The sequence below is a fragment of the Oryctolagus cuniculus genome, chromosome 21 (assembly GCF_051225735.1).
Source record: "Oryctolagus cuniculus isolate XC-2025 breed Fujian yellow rabbit chromosome 21, ASM5122573v1, whole genome shotgun sequence".
Classification (NCBI taxonomy): domain Eukaryota; kingdom Metazoa; phylum Chordata; class Mammalia; order Lagomorpha; family Leporidae; genus Oryctolagus; species Oryctolagus cuniculus.
Window position 1 is genome coordinate 46420939 of NC_142887.1, and position 22482 is coordinate 46443420.

Consider the following 22482-nt stretch of genomic DNA (forward strand, 5'->3'; position numbering starts at 1 on the left):
TTTTCTAGGAAGAAAGCTTCGGAAACCTGAGAAAACATGATATTTCTTTCTGTAAACATGACATTGGATACATTTGCCGAACAGGAAGATTGTGCTTTTCTCCAAAACCACTTTCACGGTGATTTTTGGTTAAATTTCACCCGAAATCCACAACAATTTGTCCAGATACTCCTGGAAGAAAACAAAACTATCTGGTGATTTGTAGCTATCTCAATCCCAGATCTTGCTACAGCCTCTGTGTGTGTTTGTGTTTTCTGGATATTCTCTATGGACTTTAAGGTTTTGAATGCATTTGAGCAGGACCCTTTTTGTTTTCTGCTGGCAAACGCTAATTGGTTCCACCTGGAGTCAAAGACTCCACACATTCGAGTTTTCTAGGAAGAAAGCTCCAGACACCTGAGAAAACATGATATTTCTTTCTGTAAACATGACATTCGATACATTTGCCAAACAGGAAGATTGTGCTTTTCTCCAAAACCACTTTCACGGTGATTTTTGGTTAAATTTCACCCGAAATCCACAATTTGTCCAGATACTCCTGGATGAAAACAAAACTATCTGGTGATTTGTAGCTATCTCAATCCCAGATCTTGCTACAGCCTCTGTGTGTGTTTGTGTTTTCTGGATACTCTCTATGGACTTTAAGGTTTGGAATGCATTTTAGCAGGACCCTTTTGGTTTTCTGCTTGCAAACGCTACTTGCTTCCACCTGGAGTCAAATACTCCACACATTCGAGCTTTCTAGGAAGAAAGCTTCAGAAAGCTGAGAAAACATGATATTTCTTTCTGTAAACATGACATTGGATACATTTGCCGAACAGGAAGATTGTGCTTTTCTCCAAAACCACTTTCACGGTGATTTTTGTTAAATTTCACCCGAAATCCACAACAATTTGTCCAGATACTCCTGGATGAAAACAAAACTATCTGGTGATTTGTAGCTATCTAAATCCCAGATCTTGCTACAGCCTCTGTGTGTGTTTGTGTTTTCTGGATATTCTCTATGGACTTTAAGGTTTAGAATGCATTTTAGGAGGACCCTTTTTGTTTTCTACTGGCAAACACTAATTGGTTCCACCTGGAGTCAAATCGTCCACACATTCGAGTTTTCTAGGACGAAAGCTTCAGAAACCTGAGAAAACATGATATTTCTTTCTGTAAACATGACATTGGATACATTTGCCGAACAGGAAGATTGTGCTTTTCTCCAAAACCACTTTCACGGTCATTTTTTGGTTAAATTTCACCCGAAATCCACAACAATTTGTCCAGATACTCCTGGATGAAAACAAAACTATCTGGTGATTTGTAGCTATCTCAATCCCAGATCTTGCTACAGCCTCTGTGTGTGTTTGTGTTTTCTGGATATTCTCTATGGACTTTAAGGTTTGGAATGCATTTGAGCAGGACCCTTTTTGTTTTCTGCTGGCAAACGCTAATTGGTTCCACCTGGAGTCAAATCCACCACACATTCGAGTTTTCGAAGACGAAAGCTTCAGAAACCTGAGAAAACATGATATTTCTTTCTGTAAACATGACATTGGATACATTTGCCGAACAGGAAGATTGTGCTTTTCTCCAAAACCACTTTCACGGTCATTTTTTGGTTAAATTTCACTTCAAAACTACAACAATTTGTCCAGACACACCTGGATGAAAACAAAACTATCTGGCAATTTATAGCTATCTCAATCCCAGATCTTGCTACAGCCTCTGTGTGTGTTTGTGTTTTCTGGACATTCTCTATGGACTTTAAGGTTTCGAATGCATTTGAGCAGGACCCTTTTGGTTTTCTGCTGGCAAACGCTAATTGGTTCCACCTGGAGTCAAATCCTCCACACATTCGAGTTTTCTAGGAAGAAAGCTTCAGAAACCTGAGAAAACATGATATTTCTTTCTGTAAACATGACATTGGATACATTTGCCGAACAGGAAGATTGTGCTTTTCTCCAAAACCACTTTCACGGTGATTTTTGGTTAAATTTCACCCGAAATCCACAACAATTTGTCCAGATACTCCTGGATGAAAACAAAACTATCTGGTGATTTGTAGCTATCTCAATCCCAGATCTTGCTACAGCCTCTGTGTGTGTTTGTGTTTTCTGGATATTCTCTATGGACTTTAAGGTTTGGAATGCATTTTAGGAGGACCCTTTTTGTTTTCTGCTGGCAAACGCTAATTGGTTCCACCTGGAGTCAAATCCACCACACATTCGAGTTTTCTAGGAAGAAAGCTTCAGAAACCTGAGAAAACATGATATTTCTTTCTGTAAACATGACATTGGATACATTTGCCGAACAGGAAGATTGTGCTTTTCTCCAAAACCACTTTCACGGTGATTTTTGGTTAAATTTCACCCGAAATCCACAACAATTTGTCCAGATACTCCTGGATTTAAACAAAACTATCTGGTGATTTGTAGCTATCTCAATCCCAGATCTTGCTACAGCCTCTGTGTGTGTTTGTGTTTTCTGGATATTCTCTATGGACTTTAAGGTTTGGAATGCATTTTAGGAGGACCCTTTTTGTTTTCTACTGGCAAACACTAATTGGTTCCACCTGGAGTCAAATACTCCACACATTCGAGTTTTCTAGGAAGAAAGCTTCAGAAACCTGAGAAAACATGATATTTCTTTCTGTAAACATGACATTGGATACATTTGCCGAACAGGAAGATTGTGCTTTTCTCCAAAACCACTTTCACGGTCATTTTTTGGTTAAATTTCACTTCAAAACTACAACAATTTGTCCAGACACACCTGGATGAAAACAAAACTATCTGGCAATTTATAGCTATCTCAATCCCAGATCTTGCTACAGCCTCTGTGTGTGTTTGTGTTTTCTGGACATTCTCTATGGACTTTAAGGTTTTGAATGCATTTGAGCAGGACCCTTTTGGTTTTCTGCTGGCAAACGCTAATTGGTTCCACCTGGAGTCAAATCGTCCACACATTCGAGTTTTCTAGGAAGAAAGCTCCAGACACCTGAGAAAACATGATATTTCTTTCTGTAAACATGACATTTGCCAAACAGGAAGATTGTGCTTTTCTCCAAAACCACTTTCACGGTGATTTTTGGTTAAATTTCACCCGAAATCCACAACAATTTGTCCAGATACTCCTGGATGAAAACAAAACTATCTGGTGATTTGTAGCTATCTCAATCCCAGATTTGTTACAGCCTCTGTGTGTGTTTGTGTTTTCTGGATATTCTCTATGGACTTTAAGGTTTTGAATGCATTTGAGCAGGACCCTTTTTGTTTTCTGCTGGCAAACGCTAATTGGTTCCACCTGGAGTCAAATCCACCACACATTCGAGTTTTCTAGGACGAAAGCTTCAGAAACCTGAGAAAACATGATATTTCTTTCTGTAAACATGACATTGGATACATTTGCCGAACAGGAAGATTGTGCTTTTCTCCAAAACCACTTTCACGGTGATTTTTGGTTAAATTTCACCCGAAATCCACAACAATTTGTCCAGATACTCCTGGATGAAAACAAAACTATCTGGTGATTTGTAGCTATCTCAATCCCAGATCTTGCTACAGCCTCTGTGTGTGTTTGTGTTTTCTGGATATTCTCTATGGACTTTAAGGTTTGGAATGCATTTTAGGAGGACCCTTTTTGTTTTCTGCTGGCAAACGCTAATTGGTTCCACCTGGAGTCAAATCCACCACACATTCGAGTTTTCTAGGAAGAAAGCTTCAGAAACCTGAGAAAACATGATATTTCTTTCTGTAAACATGACATTGGATACATTTGCCGAACAGGAAGATTGTGCTTTTCTCCAAAACCACTTTCACGGTGATTTTTGGTTAAATTTCACCCGAAATCCACAACAATTTGTCCAGATACTCCTGGATTTAAACAAAACTATCTGGTGATTTGTAGCTATCTCAATCCCAGATCTTGCTACAGCCTCTGTGTGTGTTTGTGTTTTCTGGATATTCTCTATGGACTTTAAGGTTTGGAATGCATTTTAGGAGGACCCTTTTTGTTTTCTACTGGCAAACACTAATTGGTTCCACCTGGAGTCAAATCGTCCACACATTCGAGTTTTCTAGGACGAAAGCTTCAGAAACCTGAGAAAACATGATATTTCTTTCTGTAAACATGACATTGGATACATTTGCCGAACAGGAAGATTGTGCTTTTCTCCAAAACCACTTTCACGGTCATTTTTTGGTTAAATTTCACTTCAAAACTACAACAATTTGTCCAGACACACCTGGATGAAAACAAAACTATCTGGCAATTTATAGCTATCTCAATCCCAGATCTTGCTACAGCCTCTGTGTGTGTTTGTGTTTTCTGGACATTCTCTATGGACTTTAAGGTTTTGAATGCATTTGAGCAGGACCCTTTTGGTTTTCTGCTGGCAAACGCTAATTGGTTCCACCTGGAGTCAAATCGTCCACACATTCGAGTTTTCTAGGAAGAAAGCTCCAGACACCTGAGAAAACATGATATTTCTTTCTGTAAACATGACATTTGCCAAACAGGAAGATTGTGCTTTTCTCCAAAACCACTTTCACGGTGATTTTTGGTTAAATTTCACCCGAAATCCACAACAATTTGTCCAGATACTCCTGGATGAAAACAAAACTATCTGGTGATTTGTAGCTATCTCAATCCCAGATTTGTTACAGCCTCTGTGTGTGTTTGTGTTTTCTGGATATTCTCTATGGACTTTAAGGTTTTGAATGCATTTGAGCAGGACCCTTTTTGTTTTCTGCTGGCAAACGCTAATTGGTTCCACCTGGAGTCAAATCCACCACACATTCGAGTTTTCTAGGACGAAAGCTTCAGAAACCTGAGAAAACATGATATTTCTTTCTGTAAACATGACATTGGATACATTTGCCGAACAGGAAGATTGTGCTTTTCTCCAAAACCACTTTCACGGTCATTTTTTGGTTAAATTTCACTTCAAAACTACAACAATTTGTCCAGACACACCTGGATGAAAACAAAACTATCTGGCAATTTATAGCTATCTCAATCCCAGATCTTGCTACAGCCTCTGTGTGTGTTTGTGTTTTCTGGACATTCTCTATGGACTTTAAGGTTTGGAATGCATTTGAGCAGGACCCTTTTTGTTTTCTGCTGGCAAACGCTAATTGGTTCCACCTGGAGTCAAATACTCCACACATTCGAGTTTTCTAGGAAGAAAGCTTCAGAAACCTGAGAAAACATGATATTTCTTTCTGTAAACATGACATTGGATACATTTGCCGAACAGGAAGATTGTGCTTTTCTCCAAAACCACTTTCACGGTGATTTTTGGTTAAATTTCACCCGAAATCCACAATAATTTGTCCAGATACTCCTGGATGAAAACAAAACTATCTGGTGATTTGTAGCTATCTCAATCCCAGATCATGCTACAGCCTCTGTGTGTGTTTGTGTTTTCTGGATATTCTCTATGGACTTTAAGGTTTGGAATGCATTTGAGCAGGACTCTTTTGGTTTTCTGCTGGCAAACGCTAATTGGTTCCACCTGGAGTCAAATCCTCCACACATTCGAGTTTTCTAGGACGAAAGCTTCAGAAACCTGAGAAAACATGATATTTCTTTCTGTAAACATGACATTGGATACATTTGCCGAACAGGAAGATTGTGCCTTTCTCCAAAACCACTTTCACGGTCATTTTTTGGTTAAATTTCACTTCAAAACTACAACAATTTGTCCAGATATCCTGGATGAAAACAAAACTATCTGGTGATTTGTAACTATCTCAATCCCAGATCTTGCTACCACCTCTGTGTGTGTTTGTGTTTTCTGGATATTCTCTATGGACTTTAAGGTTTTGAATGCATTTGAGCAGGACCCTTTTTGTTTTCTGCTGGCAAACGCTAATTGGTTCCAGCTGGAGTCAAACACTCCACACATTCGAGTTTTCTAGGAAGAAAGCTTCAGAAACCTGAGAAAACATGATATTTCTTTCTGTAAACATGACATTGGATACATTTGCCGAACAGGAAGATTGTGCTTTTCTCCAAAACCACTTTCACTGTAATTTTTGGTTAAATTTCACCCAAAATCCACAACAATTTGTCCAGATACTCCTGGATGAAAACAAAACTATCTGGTGATTTGTAGCTATCTCAATCCCAGATCTTGCTACAGCCTCTGTGTGTGTTTGTGTTTTCTGGATATTCTCTATGGACTTTAAGGTTTTGAATGCATTTGAGCAGGACCCTTTTGGTTTTCTGCTGGCAAACGCTAATTGGTTCCACCTGGAGTCAAATCCTCCACACATTCGAGTTTTCTAGGAAGAAAGCTCCAGACACCTGAGAAAACATGATATTTCTTTCTGTAAACATGACATTGGATACATTTGCCAAACAGGAAGATTGTGCTTTTCTCCAAAACCACTTTCACGGTGATTTTTGGTTAAATTTCACCCGAAATCCACAACAATTTGTCCAGATACTCCTGGATGAAAACAAAACTATCTGGTGATTTGTAGCTATCTCAATCCCAGATCTTGCTACAGCCTCTGTGTGTGTTTGTGTTTTCTGGATACTCTCTATGGACTTTAAGGTTTGGAATGCATTTTAGCAGGACCCTTTTGGTTTTCTGCTGGCAAACGCTACTTGCTTCCACCTGGAGTCAAATACTCCACACATTCGAGCTTTCTAGGAAGAAAGCTTCAGAAACCTGAGAAAACATGATATTTCTTTCTGTAAACATGACATTGGATACATTTGCCGAACAGGAAGATTGTGCTTTTCTCCAAAACCACTTTCACGGTGATTTTTGTTAAATTTCACCCGAAATCCACAACAATTTGTCCAGATACTCCTGGATGAAAACAAAACTATCTGGTGATTTGTAGCTATCTCAATCCCAGATCTTGCTACAGCCTCTGTGTGTGTTTGTGTTTTCTGGATATTCTCTATGGACTTTAAGGTTTGGAATGCATTTTAGCAGGACCCTTTTTGTTTTCTGCTGGCAAACGCTAATTGGTTCCAGCTGGAGTCAAATCCTCCACACATTCGAGTTTTCTAGGAAGAAAGCTTCAGAAACCTGAGAAAACATGATATTTCTTTCTGTAAACATGACATTGGATACATTTGCCGAACAGGAAGATTGTGCTTTTCTCCAAAACCACTTTCACGGTCATTTTTGGTTAAATTTCACTTCAAAACTACAACAATTTGTCCAGATATCCTGGATGAAAACAAAACTATCTGGTGATTTGTAACTATCTCAATCCCAGATATTGCTACCACCTCTGTGTGTGTTTGTGTTTTCTGGATATTCTCTATGGACTTTAAGGTTTTGAATGCATTTGAGCAGGACCCTTTTTGTTTTCTGCTGGCAAACGCTAATTGGTTCCAGCTGGAGTCAAATCCTCCACACATTCGAGTTTTCTAGGAAGAAAGCTTCGGAAACCTGAGAAAACATGATATTTCTTTCTGTAAACATGACATTGGATACATTTGCCGAACAGGAAGATTGTGCTTTTCTCCAAAACCACTTTCACGGTGATTTTTGGTTAAATTTCACCCGAAATCCACAACAATTTGTCCAGATACTCCTGGAAGAAAACAAAACTATCTGGTGATTTGTAGCTATCTCAATCCCAGATCTTGCTACAGCCTCTGTGTGTGTTTGTGTTTTCTGGATATTCTCTATGGACTTTAAGGTTTTGAATGCATTTGAGCAGGACCCTTTTTGTTTTCTGCTGGCAAACGCTAATTGGTTCCACCTGGAGTCAAAGACTCCACACATTCGAGTTTTCTAGGAAGAAAGCTCCAGACACCTGAGAAAACATGATATTTCTTTCTGTAAACATGACATTCGATACATTTGCCAAACAGGAAGATTGTGCTTTTCTCCAAAACCACTTTCACGGTGATTTTTGGTTAAATTTCACCCGAAATCCACAATTTGTCCAGATACTCCTGGATGAAAACAAAACTATCTGGTGATTTGTAGCTATCTCAATCCCAGATCTTGCTACAGCCTCTGTGTGTGTTTGTGTTTTCTGGATACTCTCTATGGACTTTAAGGTTTGGAATGCATTTTAGCAGGACCCTTTTGGTTTTCTGCTTGCAAACGCTACTTGCTTCCACCTGGAGTCAAATACTCCACACATTCGAGCTTTCTAGGAAGAAAGCTTCAGAAAGCTGAGAAAACATGATATTTCTTTCTGTAAACATGACATTGGATACATTTGCCGAACAGGAAGATTGTGCTTTTCTCCAAAACCACTTTCACGGTGATTTTTGTTAAATTTCACCCGAAATCCACAACAATTTGTCCAGATACTCCTGGATGAAAACAAAACTATCTGGTGATTTGTAGCTATCTCAATCCCAGATCTTGCTACAGCCTCTGTGTGTGTTTGTGTTTTCTGGATATTCTCTATGGACTTTAAGGTTTGGAATGCATTTGAGCAGGACCCTTTTTGTTTTCTGCTGGCAAACGCTAATTGGTTCCACCTGGAGTCAAATCCTCCACACATTCGAGTTTTCTAGGAAGAAAGCTTCAGAAACCTGAGAAAACATGATATTTCTTTCTGTAAACATGACATTGGATACATTTGCCGAACAGGAAGATTGTGCTTTTCTCCAAAACCACTTTCACGGTCATTTTTGGTTAAATTTCACTTCAAAACTACAACAATTTGTCCAGATATCCTGGATGAAAACAAAACTATCTGGTGATTTGTAACTATCTCAATCCCAGATATTGCTACCACCTCTGTGTGTGTTCGTGTTTTCTGGATATTCTCTATGGACTTTAAGGTTTTGAATGCATTTTAGCAGGACCCTTTTTGTTTTCTGCTGGCAAACGCTAATTGGTTCCAGCTGGAGTCAAATCGTCCACACATTCGAATTTTCTAGGACGAAAGCTTCAGAAACCTGAGAAAACATGATATTTCTTTCTGTAAACATGACATTGGATACATTTGCCGAACAGGAAGATTGTGCTTTTCTCCAAAACGGCTTTCACGGTCATTTTTTGATAAAATTTCACCCGAAATCCACAACAATTTGTCCAGATACTCCTGGATGAAAACAAAACTATCTGGTGATTTGTAGCTATCTCAATCCCAGATCTTGCTACAGCCTCTGTGTGTGTTTGCGTTTTCTGGATATTCTCTATGGACTTTAAGGTTTGGAATGCATTTGAGCAGGACCCTTTTTGTGTTCTGCTGGCAAACGCTAATTGGTTCCACCTGGAGTCAAATACTCCACACATTCGAGTTTTCTAGGAAGAAAGCTTCAGAAACCTGAGAAAACATGATATTTCTTTCTGTAAAGATGACATTGGATACATTTGCCGAACAGGAAGATTGTGCTTTTCTCCAAAACCACTTTCACGGTCATTTTTTGGTTAAATTTCACTTCTAAACTACAACAATTTGTCCAGACACACCTGGATGAAAACAAAACTATCTGGCAATTTATAGCTATCTCAATCCCAGATCTTGCTACAGCCTCTGTGTGTGTTTCTGTTTTCTGGACATTCTCTATGGACTTTAAGGTTTTGAATGCATTTGAGCAGGACCCTTTTGGTTTTCTGCTGGCAAACGCTAATTGGTTCCACCTGGAGTCAAATCCACCACACATTCGAGTTTTCTAGGAAGAAAGCTTCAGAAACCTGAGAAAACATGATATTTCTTTCTGTAAACATGACATTGGATACATTTGCCGAACAGGAAGATTGTGCTTTTCTCCAAAACCACTTTCATGGTCATTTTTTGGTTAAATTTCACTTCAAAACTACAACAATTTGTCCAGATACACTTGGATGAAAACAAAACTATCTGGTATTTTATAGCTGTCTCAATCCCAGATCTTGCTACAGCCTCTGCGTGTGTTTGTGTTTTCTGGACATTCTCTATGGACTTTAAGGTTTTGAATGCATTTTAACAGGACCCTTTTGGTTTTCTGCTGGCAAACGCTACTTGCTTTCACCTGGAGTCAAATACTCCACACATTCGAGCTTTCTAGGAAGAAAGCTTCAGAAACCTGAGAAAACATGATATTTCTTTCTGTAAACATGACATTGGATACATTTGCCGAACAGGAAGATTGTGCTTTTCTCTAAAACCACTTTCACGGTGATTTTTGTTAAATTTCACCCGAAATCCACAACAATTTGTCCAGATACTCCTGGATGAAAACAAAACTATCTGGTGATTTGTAGCTATCTCAATCCCAGATCTTGCTACAGCCTCTGTGTGTGTTTGTGTTTTCTGGATATTCTCTATGGACTTTAAGGTTTGGAATGCATTTGAGCAGGACCCTTTTGGTTTTCTGCTGGCAAACGCTGATTGGTTCCACCTGGAGTCAAATCCTCCACACATTCGAGTTTTCTAGGAAGAAAGCTTCAGAAACCTGAGAAAACATGATATTTCTTTCTGTAAACATGACATTGGATACATTTGCCAAACAGGAAGATTGTGCTTTTCTCCAAAACCACTTTCACGGTCATTTTTGGTTAAATTTCACTTCAAAACTACAACAATTTGTCCAGATATCCTGGATGAAAACAAAACTATCTGGTGATTTGTAACTATCTCAATCCCAGATCTTGCTACAGCCTCTGTGTGTGTTTGTGTTTTCTGGACATTCTCTATGGACTTTAAGGTTTTGAATGCATTTGAGCAGGACGCTTTTGGTTTTCTGCTGGCAAACGCTACTTGCTTCCACCTGGAGTCAAATACTCCACACATTCGAGCTTTCTAGGAAGAAAGCTTCAGAAACCTGAGAAAACATGATATTTCTTTCTGTAAACATGACATTGGATACATTTGCCGAACAGGAAGATTGTGCTTTTCTCCAAAACCACTTTCACGGTGATTTTTGTTAAATTTCACCCGAAATCCACAACAATTTGTCCAGATACTCCTGGATGAAAACAAAACTATCTGGTGATTTGTAGCTATCTCAATCCCAGATCTTGCTACAGCCTCTGTGTGTGTTTGTGTTTTCTGGATATTCTCTATGGACTTTAAGGTTTGGAATGCATTTGAGCAGGACCCTTTTTGTTTTCTGCTGGCAAACGCTAATTGGTTCCACCTGGAGTCAAATACTCCACACATTCGAGTTTTCTAGGAAGAAAGCTTCAGAAACCTGAGAAAACATGATATTTCTTTCTGTAAACATGACATTGGATACATTTGCCGAACAGGAAGATTGTGCTTTTCTCCAAAACCACTTTCACGGAGATTTTTGGTTAAATTTCACCCAAAATCCACAACAATTTGTCCAGATACTCCTGGATGAAAACAAAACTATCTGGTGATTTGTAGCTATCTCAATCCCAGATTTTGCTACATCCTCTGTGTGTGTTTGTGTTTTCTGGATATTCTCTATGGACTTTAAGGTTTGGAATGCATTTGAGCAGGACCCTTTTTGTTTTCTGCTGGCAAACGCTACTTGCTTCCACCTGGAGTCAAATCCTCCACACATTCGAGTTTTCTAGGAAGAAAGCTTCAGACACCTGAGAAAACATGATATTTCTTTCTGTAAACATGACATTGGATACATTTGCCGAACAGGAAGATTGTGCTTTTCTCCAAAACCACTTTCACGGTCATTTTTTGGTTAAATTTCACTTCAAAACTACAACAATTTGTCCAGACACACCTGGATGAAAACAAAACTATCTGGCAATTTATAGCTATCTCAATCCCAGATCTTGCTACAGCCTCTGTGTGTGTTTGTGTTTTCTGGACATTCTCTATGGACTTTAAGGTTTTGAATGCATTTGAGCAGGACCCATTTGTTTTCTGCTGGCAAACGCTAATTGGTTCCACCTGGAGTCAAATCCTCCACACATTCGAGTTTTCTAGGAAGAAAGCTTCAGAAACCTGAGAATACATGATATTTCTTTCTGTAAACATGACATTGGATACATTTGCCGAACAGGAAGATTGTGCTTTTCTCCAAAACCACTTTCACGGTCATTTTTGGTTAGATTTCACTTCAAAACTACAACAATTTGTCCAGATACTCCTGGATGAAAACAAAATTATCTGGTGATTTGTAGCTATCTCAATCCCAGATCTTGCTACAGCCTCTGTGTGTGTTTGTGTTTTCTGGATATTCTCTATGGACTTTAAGGTTTGGAATGCATTTGAGCAGGACCCTTTTTGTTTTCTGCTGGCAAACGCTAATTGGTTCCACCTGGAGTCAAATCCTCCACACATTCGAGTTTTCTAGGAAGAAAGCTTCAGAAACCTGAGAAAACATGATATTTCTTTCTGTAAACATGACATTGGATACATTTGCCGAACAGGAAGATTGTGCTTTTCTCCAAAACCACTTTCACGGTCATTTTTGGTTAAATTTCACTTCAAAACTACAACAATTTGTCCAGATATCCTGGATGAAAACAAAACTATCTGGTGATTTGTAACTATCTCAATCCCAGATATTGCTACCACCTCTGTGTGTGTTTGTGTTTTCTGGATATTCTCTATGGACTTTAAGGTTTTGAATGCATTTTAGCAGGACCCTTTTTGTTTTCTGCTGGCAAACGCTAATTGGTTCCAGCTGGAGTCAAATCGTCCACACATTCGAATTTTCTAGGACGAAAGCTTCAGAAACCTGAGAAAACATGATATTTCTTTCTGTAAACATGACATTGGATACATTTGCCGAACAGGAAGATTGTGCTTTTCTCCAAAACGGCTTTCACGGTCATTTTTTGATAAAATTTCACCCGAAATCCACAACAATTTGTCCAGATACTCCTGGATGAAAACAAAACTATCTGGTGATTTGTAGCTATCTCAATCCCAGATCTTGCTACAGCCTCTGTGTGTGTTTGCGTTTTCTGGATATTCTCTATGGACTTTAAGGTTTGGAATGCATTTGAGCAGGACCCTTTTTGTGTTCTGCTGGCAAACGCTAATTGGTTCCACCTGGAGTCAAATACTCCACACATTCGAGTTTTCTAGGAAGAAAGCTTCAGAAACCTGAGAAAACATGATATTTCTTTCTGTAAAGATGACATTGGATACATTTGCCGAACAGGAAGATTGTGCTTTTCTCCAAAACCACTTTCACGGTCATTTTTTGGTTAAATTTCACTTCAAAACTACAACAATTTGTCCAGACACACCTGGATGAAAACAAAACTATCTGGCAATTTATAGCTATCTCAATCCCAGATCTTGCTACAGCCTCTGTGTGTGTTTCTGTTTTCTGGACATTCTCTATGGACTTTAAGGTTTTGAATGCATTTGAGCAGGACCCTTTTGGTTTTCTGCTGGCAAACGCTAATTGGTTCCACCTGGAGTCAAATCCACCACACATTCGAGTTTTCTAGGAAGAAAGCTTCAGAAACCTGAGAAAACATGATATTTCTTTCTGTAAACATGACATTGGATACATTTGCCGAACAGGAAGATTGTGCTTTTCTCCAAAACCACTTTCATGGTCATTTTTTGGTTAAATTTCACTTCAAAACTACAACAATTTGTCCAGATACACTTGGATGAAAACAAAACTATCTGGTATTTTATAGCTGTCTCAATCCCAGATCTTGCTACAGCCTCTGCGTGTGTTTGTGTTTTCTGGACATTCTCTATGGACTTTAAGGTTTTGAATGCATTTTAACAGGACCCTTTTGGTTTTCTGCTGGCAAACGCTACTTGCTTTCACCTGGAGTCAAATACTCCACACATTCGAGCTTTCTAGGAAGAAAGCTTCAGAAACCTGAGAAAACATGATATTTCTTTCTGTAAACATGACATTGGATACATTTGCCGAACAGGAAGATTGTGCTTTTCTCTAAAACCACTTTCACGGTGATTTTTGTTAAATTTCACCCGAAATCCACAACAATTTGTCCAGATACTCCTGGATGAAAACAAAACTATCTGGTGATTTGTAGCTATCTCAATCCCAGATCTTGCTACAGCCTCTGTGTGTGTTTGTGTTTTCTGGATATTCTCTATGGACTTTAAGGTTTGGAATGCATTTGAGCAGGACCCTTTTGGTTTTCTGCTGGCAAACGCTAATTGGTTCCACCTGGAGTCAAATCCTCCACACATTCGAGTTTTCTAGGAAGAAAGCTTCAGAAACCTGAGAAAACATGATATTTCTTTCTGTAAACATGACATTGGATACATTTGCCAAACAGGAAGATTGTGCTTTTCTCCAAAACCACTTTCACGGTCATTTTTGGTTAAATTTCACTTCAAAACTACAACAATTTGTCCAGATATCCTGGATGAAAACAAAACTATCTGGTGATTTGTAACTATCTCAATCCCAGATCTTGCTACAGCCTCTGTGTGTGTTTGTGTTTTCTGGACATTCTCTATGGACTTTAAGGTTTTGAATGCATTTGAGCAGGACCCTTTTGGTTTTCTGCTGGCAAACGCTACTTGCTTCCACCTGGAGTCAAATACTCCACACATTCGAGCTTTCTAGGAAGAAAGCTTCAGAAACCTGAGAAAACATGATATTTCTTTCTGTAAACATGACATTGGATACATTTGCCGAACAGGAAGATTGTGCTTTTCTCCAAAACCACTTTCACGGTGATTTTTGTTAAATTTCACCCGAAATCCACAACAATTTGTCCAGATACTCCTGGATGAAAACAAAACTATCTGGTGATTTGTAGCTATCTCAATCCCAGATCTTGCTACAGCCTCTGTGTGTGTTTGTGTTTTCTGGATATTCTCTATGGACTTTAAGGTTTGGAATGCATTTGAGCAGGACCCTTTTTGTTTTCTGCTGGCAAACGCTAATTGGTTCCACCTGGAGTCAAATCCTCCACACATTCGAGTTTTCTAGGAAGAAAGCTTCAGAAACCTGAGAAAACATGATATTTCTTTCTGTAAACATGACATTGGATACATTTGCCGAACAGGAAGATTGTGCTTTTCTCCAAAACCACTTTCACGGAGATTTTTGGTTAAATTTCACCCAAAATCCACAACAATTTGTCCAGATACTCCTGGATGAAAACAAAACTATCTGGTGATTTGTAGCTATCTCAATCCCAGATTTTGCTACATCCTCTGTGTGTGTTTGTGTTTTCTGGATATTCTCTATGGACTTTAAGGTTTGGAATGCATTTGAGCAGGACCCTTTTTGTTTTCTGCTGGCAAACGCTACTTGCTTCCACCTGGAGTCAAATCCTCCACACATTCGAGTTTTCTAGGAAGAAAGCTTCAGACACCTGAGAAAACATGATATTTCTTTCTGTAAACATGACATTGGATACATTTGCCGAACAGGAAGATTGTGCTTTTCTCCAAAACCACTTTCACGGTCATTTTTTGGTTAAATTTCACTTCAAAACTACAACAATTTGTCCAGACACACCTGGATGAAAACAAAACTATCTGGCAATTTATAGCTATCTCAATCCCAGATCTTGCTACAGCCTCTGTGTGTGTTTGTGTTTTCTGGACTTTCTCTATGGACTTTAAGGTTTTGAATGCATTTGAGCAGGACCCATTTGTTTTCTGCTGGCAAACGCTAATTGGTTCCACCTGGAGTCAAATCCTCCACACATTCGAGTTTTCTAGGAAGAAAGCTTCAGAAACCTGAGAATACATGATATTTCTTTCTGTAAACATGACATTGGATACATTTGCCGAACAGGAAGATTGTGCTTTTCTCCAAAACCACTTTCACGGTCATTTTTGGTTAGATTTCACTTCAAAACTACAACAATTTGTCCAGATACTCCTGGATGAAAACAAAATTATCTGGTGATTTGTAGCTATCTCAATCGCAGATCTTGCTACCACCTCTGTGTGTGTTTGTGTTTTCTGGATATTCTCTATGGACTTTAAGGTTTTCAATGCATTTTAGCAGGACCCTTTTTGTTTTCTGCTGGCAAATGCTAATTGGTTCCACCTGGAGTCAAATCCTCCACACATTCGAGTTTTCTAGGAAGAAAGCTTCAGAAACCTGAGAAAACATGATATTTCTTTCTGTAAACATGACATTGGATACATTTGCCGAACAGGAAGATTGTGCTTTTCTCCAAAACCACTTTCACGAAGATTTTTGGTTAAATTTCACCCGAAATCCACAACAATTTGTCCAGATACTCCTGGATGAAAACAAAACTATCTGGTGATTTGTAGCTATCTCAATCCCAGATCTTGCTACATCCTCTGTGTGTGTTTGTGTTTTCTGGATATTCTCTATGGACTTTAAGGTTTTGAATGCATTTGAGCAGGACCCTTTTTGTTTTCTGCTGGCAAACGCTAATTGGTTCCACCTGGAGTCAAATACTCCACACATTCGAGTTTTCTAGGAAGAAAGCTCCAGACACCTGAGAAAACATGATATTTCTTTCTGTAAACATGACATTGGATACATTTGCCGAACAGGAAGATTGTGCTTTTCTCCAAAACCACTTTCACGGTGATTTTTGGTTAAATTTCACCGAAATCCACAACAATTTGTCCAGATACTCCTGGATGAAAACAAAACTATCTGGTGATTTGTAGCTATCTCAATCCCAGATCTTGCTACAGCCTCTGTGTGTGTTTGTGTTTTCTGGATATTCTCTATGGACTTTAAGGTTTTGAATGCATTTGAGCAGGACCCTTTTTGTTTTCTGCTTGCAAATGCTAATTGGTTCCACCTGGAGTCAAATCCTCCACACATTCGAGTTTTCTAGGAAGAAAGCTTCAGAAACCTGAGAATACATGATATTTCTTTCTGTAAACATGACATTGGATACATTTGCCGAACAGGAAGATTGTGCTTTTCTCCAAAACCACTTTCACGGTCATTTTTGGTTAAATTTCACTTCAAAACTACAACAATTTGTCCAGATACTCCTGGATGAAAACAAAACTATCTGGTGATTTGTAGCTATCTCAATCCCAGATCTTGGTACATCCTCTGTGTGTGTTTGTGTTTTCTGGATATTCTCTATGGACTTTAAGGTTTGGAATGCATTTGAGCAGGACCCTTTTTGTTTTCTGCTGGCAAAAGCTAATTGGTTCCACCTGGAGTCAAATCCTCCACACATTCGAGTTTTCTAGGAAGAAAGCTTCAGAAACCTGAGAAAACATGATATTTCTTTCTGTAAACATGACATTGGATACATTTGCCGAACAGGAAGATTGTGCTTTTCTCCAAAACCACTTTCACGGTGATTTTTTGGTTAAATTTCACTTCAAAACTACAACAATTTGTCCAGACACTCCTGGATGAAAACAAAACTATCTTGTGATTTGTAGCTATCTCAACTCCGGATCTTGCTACAGCCTCTGTGTGTGTTTGTGTTTTCTGGACATTCTCTATGGACTTTAAGGTTTTGAATGCATTTGAGCAGGACCCTTTTGGTTTTCTACTGTCAAACGCTACTTGCTTCCACCTGGAGTCAAATACTCCACACATTCGAGCTTTCTAGGAAGAAAGCTTCAGAAACCTGAGAAAACATGATATTTCTTTCTGTAAACATGACATTGGATACATTTGCCGAACAGGAAGATTGTGCTTTTCTCCAAAACCACTTTCACGGTCATTTTTGGTTAAATTTCACTTCAAAACTACAACAATTTGTCCAGATACTCCTGGATGAAAACAAAATTATCTGGTGATTTGTAGCTATCTCAATCCCAGATCTTGCTACCACCTCTGTGTGTGTTTGTGTTTTCTGGATATTCTCTATGGACTTTAAGGTTTTGAATGCATTTGAGCAGGACCCTTTTTCTTTTCTGCTGCCAAACGCTAATTGGTTTCACCTGGAGTCAAATCCTCCACACATTCGAGTTTTCTAGGAAGAAAGCTTCAGAAACCTGAGAAAACATGATATTTCTTTCTGTAAACATGACATTGGATACATTTGCCGAACAGGAAGATTGTGCTTTTCTCCAAAACCACTTTCACGAAGATTTTTGGTTAAATTTCACCCGAAATCCACAACAATTTGTCCAGATACTCCTGGATGAAAACAAAACTATCTGGTGATTTGTAGCTATCTCAACCCCAGATCTTGCTACCACCTCTGTGTGTGTTTGTGTTTTCTGGACATTCTCTATGGACTTTAAGGTTTTGAATGCATTTGAGCAGGACCCTTTTGGTTTTCTGCTGGCAAACGCTACTTGCTTCAACCTGGAGTCAAATACTCCACACATTCGAGCTTTCTAGGAAGAAAGCTTCAGACACCTGAGAAAACATGATATTTCTTTCTGTAAACATGACATTGGATACATTTGCCGAACAGGAAGATTGTGCTTTTCTCCAAAACCACTTTCACGGTGATTTTTGGTTAAATTTCACCCGAAATCCACAACAATTTGTCCAGATACTCCTGGATGAAAACAAAACTATCTGGTGATTTGTAGCTATCTCAATCCCAGATCTTGCTACAGCCTCTGTGTGTGTTTGTGTTTTCTGGATATTCTCTATGGACTTTAAGGTTTTGAATGCATTTGAGCAGGACCCTTTTTGTTTTCTGCTGGCAAACGCTAATTGGTTCCACCTGGAGTCAAATCCTCCACACATTCGAGTTTTCTAGGAAGAAAGCTTCAGAAACCTGAGAAAACATGATATTTCTTTCTGTAAACATGACCTTGGATGCATTTCCCGAACAGGGAGATTGTGCTTTTCTCCAAAACCACTTTCATGGTGATTTTTGGTTAAATTTCACCCGAAATCCACAAAAATTTGTCCAGATACTCCTGGATGAAAACAACACTATCTGGTGATTTGTAGCTATCTCAATCCCAGATCTTGCTACAGCCTCCGTGTTTGTTTGTGTTTGCAGGATATTCTCTATGGACTTTAAGGTTTGGAATGCATTTGAGCAGGACCCTTTTGGTTTTCTGCTGGCAAACGCTAATTGGTTCCACCTGGAGTCAAATACCCCACACATTCGAGTTTTCTAGGAAGAACGTTTCAGAAACCTGAGAAAACATGATATTTCTTTCTGTAAACATCACATTGGATACATTTGCCGAACAGGAAGATTGTGCTTTTCTCCAAAACCACTTTCACGGTCATTTTTTGGTTAAATTTCACTTCAAAACCACAACAATTTGTCCAGATACTCATGGATGAAAGGAAAATTATCTGGTGATTTGTAGCTATCTCAATCCCAGATCTTGCTACAGCCTCTGTGTGTATTTGTGTTTTCTGGATATTCTCTATGGACTTTAAGGTTTTGAATGCATTTTAGCAGGACCCTTTTGGTTTTCTGCTGGCAAACGCTATTTGCTTCCACCTGGAGTCAAATACTCCACACATTCGGGCTTTCTAGGAAGAAAGCTTCAGACACCTGAGAAAACATGATATTTCTTTCTGTAAACATGACATTGGATACATTTGCCGAACAGGAAGATTGTGCTTTTCTCCAAAACCACTTTCACGGTGATTTTTGGTTAAATTTCACCCGAAATCCACAACAATTTGTCCAGATACTCCTGGATGAAAACAAAACTATCTGGTGATTTGTAGCTATCTCAATCCCAGATCTTGCTACAGCCTCTGTGTGTGTTTGTGTTTTCTGGATATTCTCTATGGACTTTAAGGTTTGGAATGCATTTTAGCAGGACCCTTTTTGTTTTCTGCTGGCAAACGCTAATTGGTTCCACCTGGAGTCAAATCCTCCACACATTCGGGTTTTCTAGGAAGAAAGCTTCAGAAACCTGAGAAAACATGATATTTCTTTCTGTAAACATGACATTGGATACATTTGCCGAACAGGAAGATTGTGCTTTTCTGCAAAACCACTTTCACGGTCATTTTTTGGTTAAATTTCACTTCAAAACCACAACAATTTGTCCAGATCCTCCTGGATGAAAACAAAACTATCTGGTAATTTATAGCTATCTCAATCCCAGATCTTGCTACAGCCTCTGTGTGTGTTTGTGTTTTCTGGACATTCTCTATGGATTTTAAGGTTTTGAATGCATTTGAGCAGCACCCTTTTGGTTTTCTGCTGGCAAACGCTACTTGCTTCCACTTGGAGTCAAATACTCCACACATTCGAGCTTTCTAGGAAGAAAGCTTCAGAAACCAGAGAAAACATGATATTTCTTTCTGTAAACATGACATTGGATACATTTCCCGAATAGGAAGATTGTGCTTTTCTCCAAAACAACTTTCACGGTCATTTTTTGGTTAAATTTCACTTCAAAACTACAACAATTTGTCCAGACACTCCTGGATGAAAACAAAACTATCTGGTGATTTGTAGCTATCTCAACTCCGGATGTTGCTACAGCCTCTGTGTGTGTTTGTGTTTTCTGGACATTCTCTATGGACTTTAAGGTTTTGAATGCATTTGAGCAGGACCCTTTTGGTTTTCTACTGTCAAACGCTACTTGCTTCCACCTGGAGTCAAATACTCCACACATTCGAGCTTTCTAGGAAGAAAGCTTCAGAAACCTGAGAAAACATGATATTTCTTTCTGTAAACATGACATTGGATACATTTGCCGAACAGGAAGATTGTGCTTTTCTCCCAAACCACTTTCACGACGATTCTTGGTTAAATTTCACCCGAAATCCACAACAATTTGTCCAGATACTCCTGGATGAAAACAAAACTATCTGGTGATTTGTAGCTATCTCAATCCCAGATCTTGCTACAGCCTCTGTGTGTGTTTGTGTTTTCTGGATATTCTCTATGGACTTTAAGGTTTTGAATGCATTTGAGCAGGACCCTTTTTGTTTTCTGCTGGCAAACGCTAATTGGTTCCACCTGGAGTCAAAGACTCCACACATTCGAGTTTTCTAGGAAGAAAGCTTCAGACACCTGAGAAAACATGATATTTCTTTCTGTAAACATGACATTGGATACATTTGCCAAACAGGAAGATTGTGCTTTTCTCCAAAACCACTTTCACGGTGATTTTTGGTTAAATTTCACCCGAAATCCACAACAATTTGTCCAGATACTCCTGGATGAAAACAAAACTATCTGGTGATTTGTAGCTATCTCAATCCCAGATCTTGCTACAGCCTCTGTGTGTGTTTGTGTTTTCTGGATATTCTCTATGGACTTTAAGGTTTTGAATGCATTTGAGCAGGACCCTTTTTGTTTTCTGCTGGCAAACGCTAATTGGTTCCACCTGGAGTCAAATCCTCCACACATTCGAGTTTTCTAGGAAGAAAGCTCCAGACACCTGAGAAAACATGATATTTCTTTCTGTAAACATGACATTGAAAACATTTGCTGAACAGGAAGATTGTGCTTTTCTCCAAAACCACTTTCACGGTCATTTTGGGTTAAATTTCACCGAAATCCACAACAATTTGTCCAGATACTCCTGGATGAAAACAAAACTATCTGGTGATTTGTAGCTATCTCAATCCCAGATCTTGCTACAGCCTCTGTGTGTGTTTGTGTTTTCTGGATATTCTCTATGGACTTTAAGGATTGGAATGCATTTTAGCAGGACCCTTTTTGTTTTCTGCTGGCAAACGCCAATTGGTTCCACCTGGAGTCAAATCCTCCACACATTCGAGTTTTCTAGGAAGAAAGCTTCAGAAACCTGAGAAAACATGATATTTCTTTCTGTAAACATGACATTGGATACATTTGCCGAACAGGAACATTGTGCTTTTCTCCAAAACCACTTTCACGGTGATTTTTGGTTAAATTTCACGTCAAAACTACAACAATTTGTCCATATAATCCTGGATGAAAACAACACTATCTGGTGATTTGTAGCTATCTCAATCCCAGATCTTGCTACAGCCTCTGTGTGTGTTTGTGTTTTCTGGACATTCTCTATGGACTTTAAGGTTTTGAATGCATTTGAGCAGGACCCTTTTTGTTTTCTGCTGGCAAACGCTAATTGGTTCCACCTGGAGTCAAATCCTCCACACATTCGAGTTTTCTAGGAAGAAAGCTTCAGAAACCTGAGAATACATGATATTTCTTTCTGTAAACATGACATTGGATACATTTGCCGAACAGGAAGATTGTGCTTTTCTCCAAAACAACTTTCACGGTCATTTTTTGGTTAAATTTCACTTCAAAACTACAACAATTTGTCCAGATACTCCTGGATGAAAACAAAATTATCTGGTGATTTGTAGCTATCTCAATCGCAGATCTTGCTACCACCTCTTTGTGTGTTTGTGTTTTCTGGATATTCTCTATGGACTTTAAGGTTTTCAATGCATTTGAGCAGGACCCTTTTTGTTTTCTGCTGGCAAATGCTAATTGGTTCCACCTGGAGTCAAATCCTCCACACATTCGGGCTTTCTAGGAAGAAAGCTTCAGACACCTGAGAAAACATGATATTTCTTTCTGTAAACATGACATTGGATACATTTGCCGAACAGGAAGATTGTGCTTTTCTCCAAAACCACTTTCACGGTGATTTTTGGTTAAATTTCACCCGAAATCCACAACAATTTGTCCAGATACTCCTGGATGAAAACAAAACTATCTGGTGATTTGTAGCTATCTCAATCCCAGATCTTGCTACAGCCTCTGTGTGTGTTTGTGTTTTCTGGATATTCTCTATGGACTTTAAGGTTTGGAATGCATTTTAGCAGGACCCT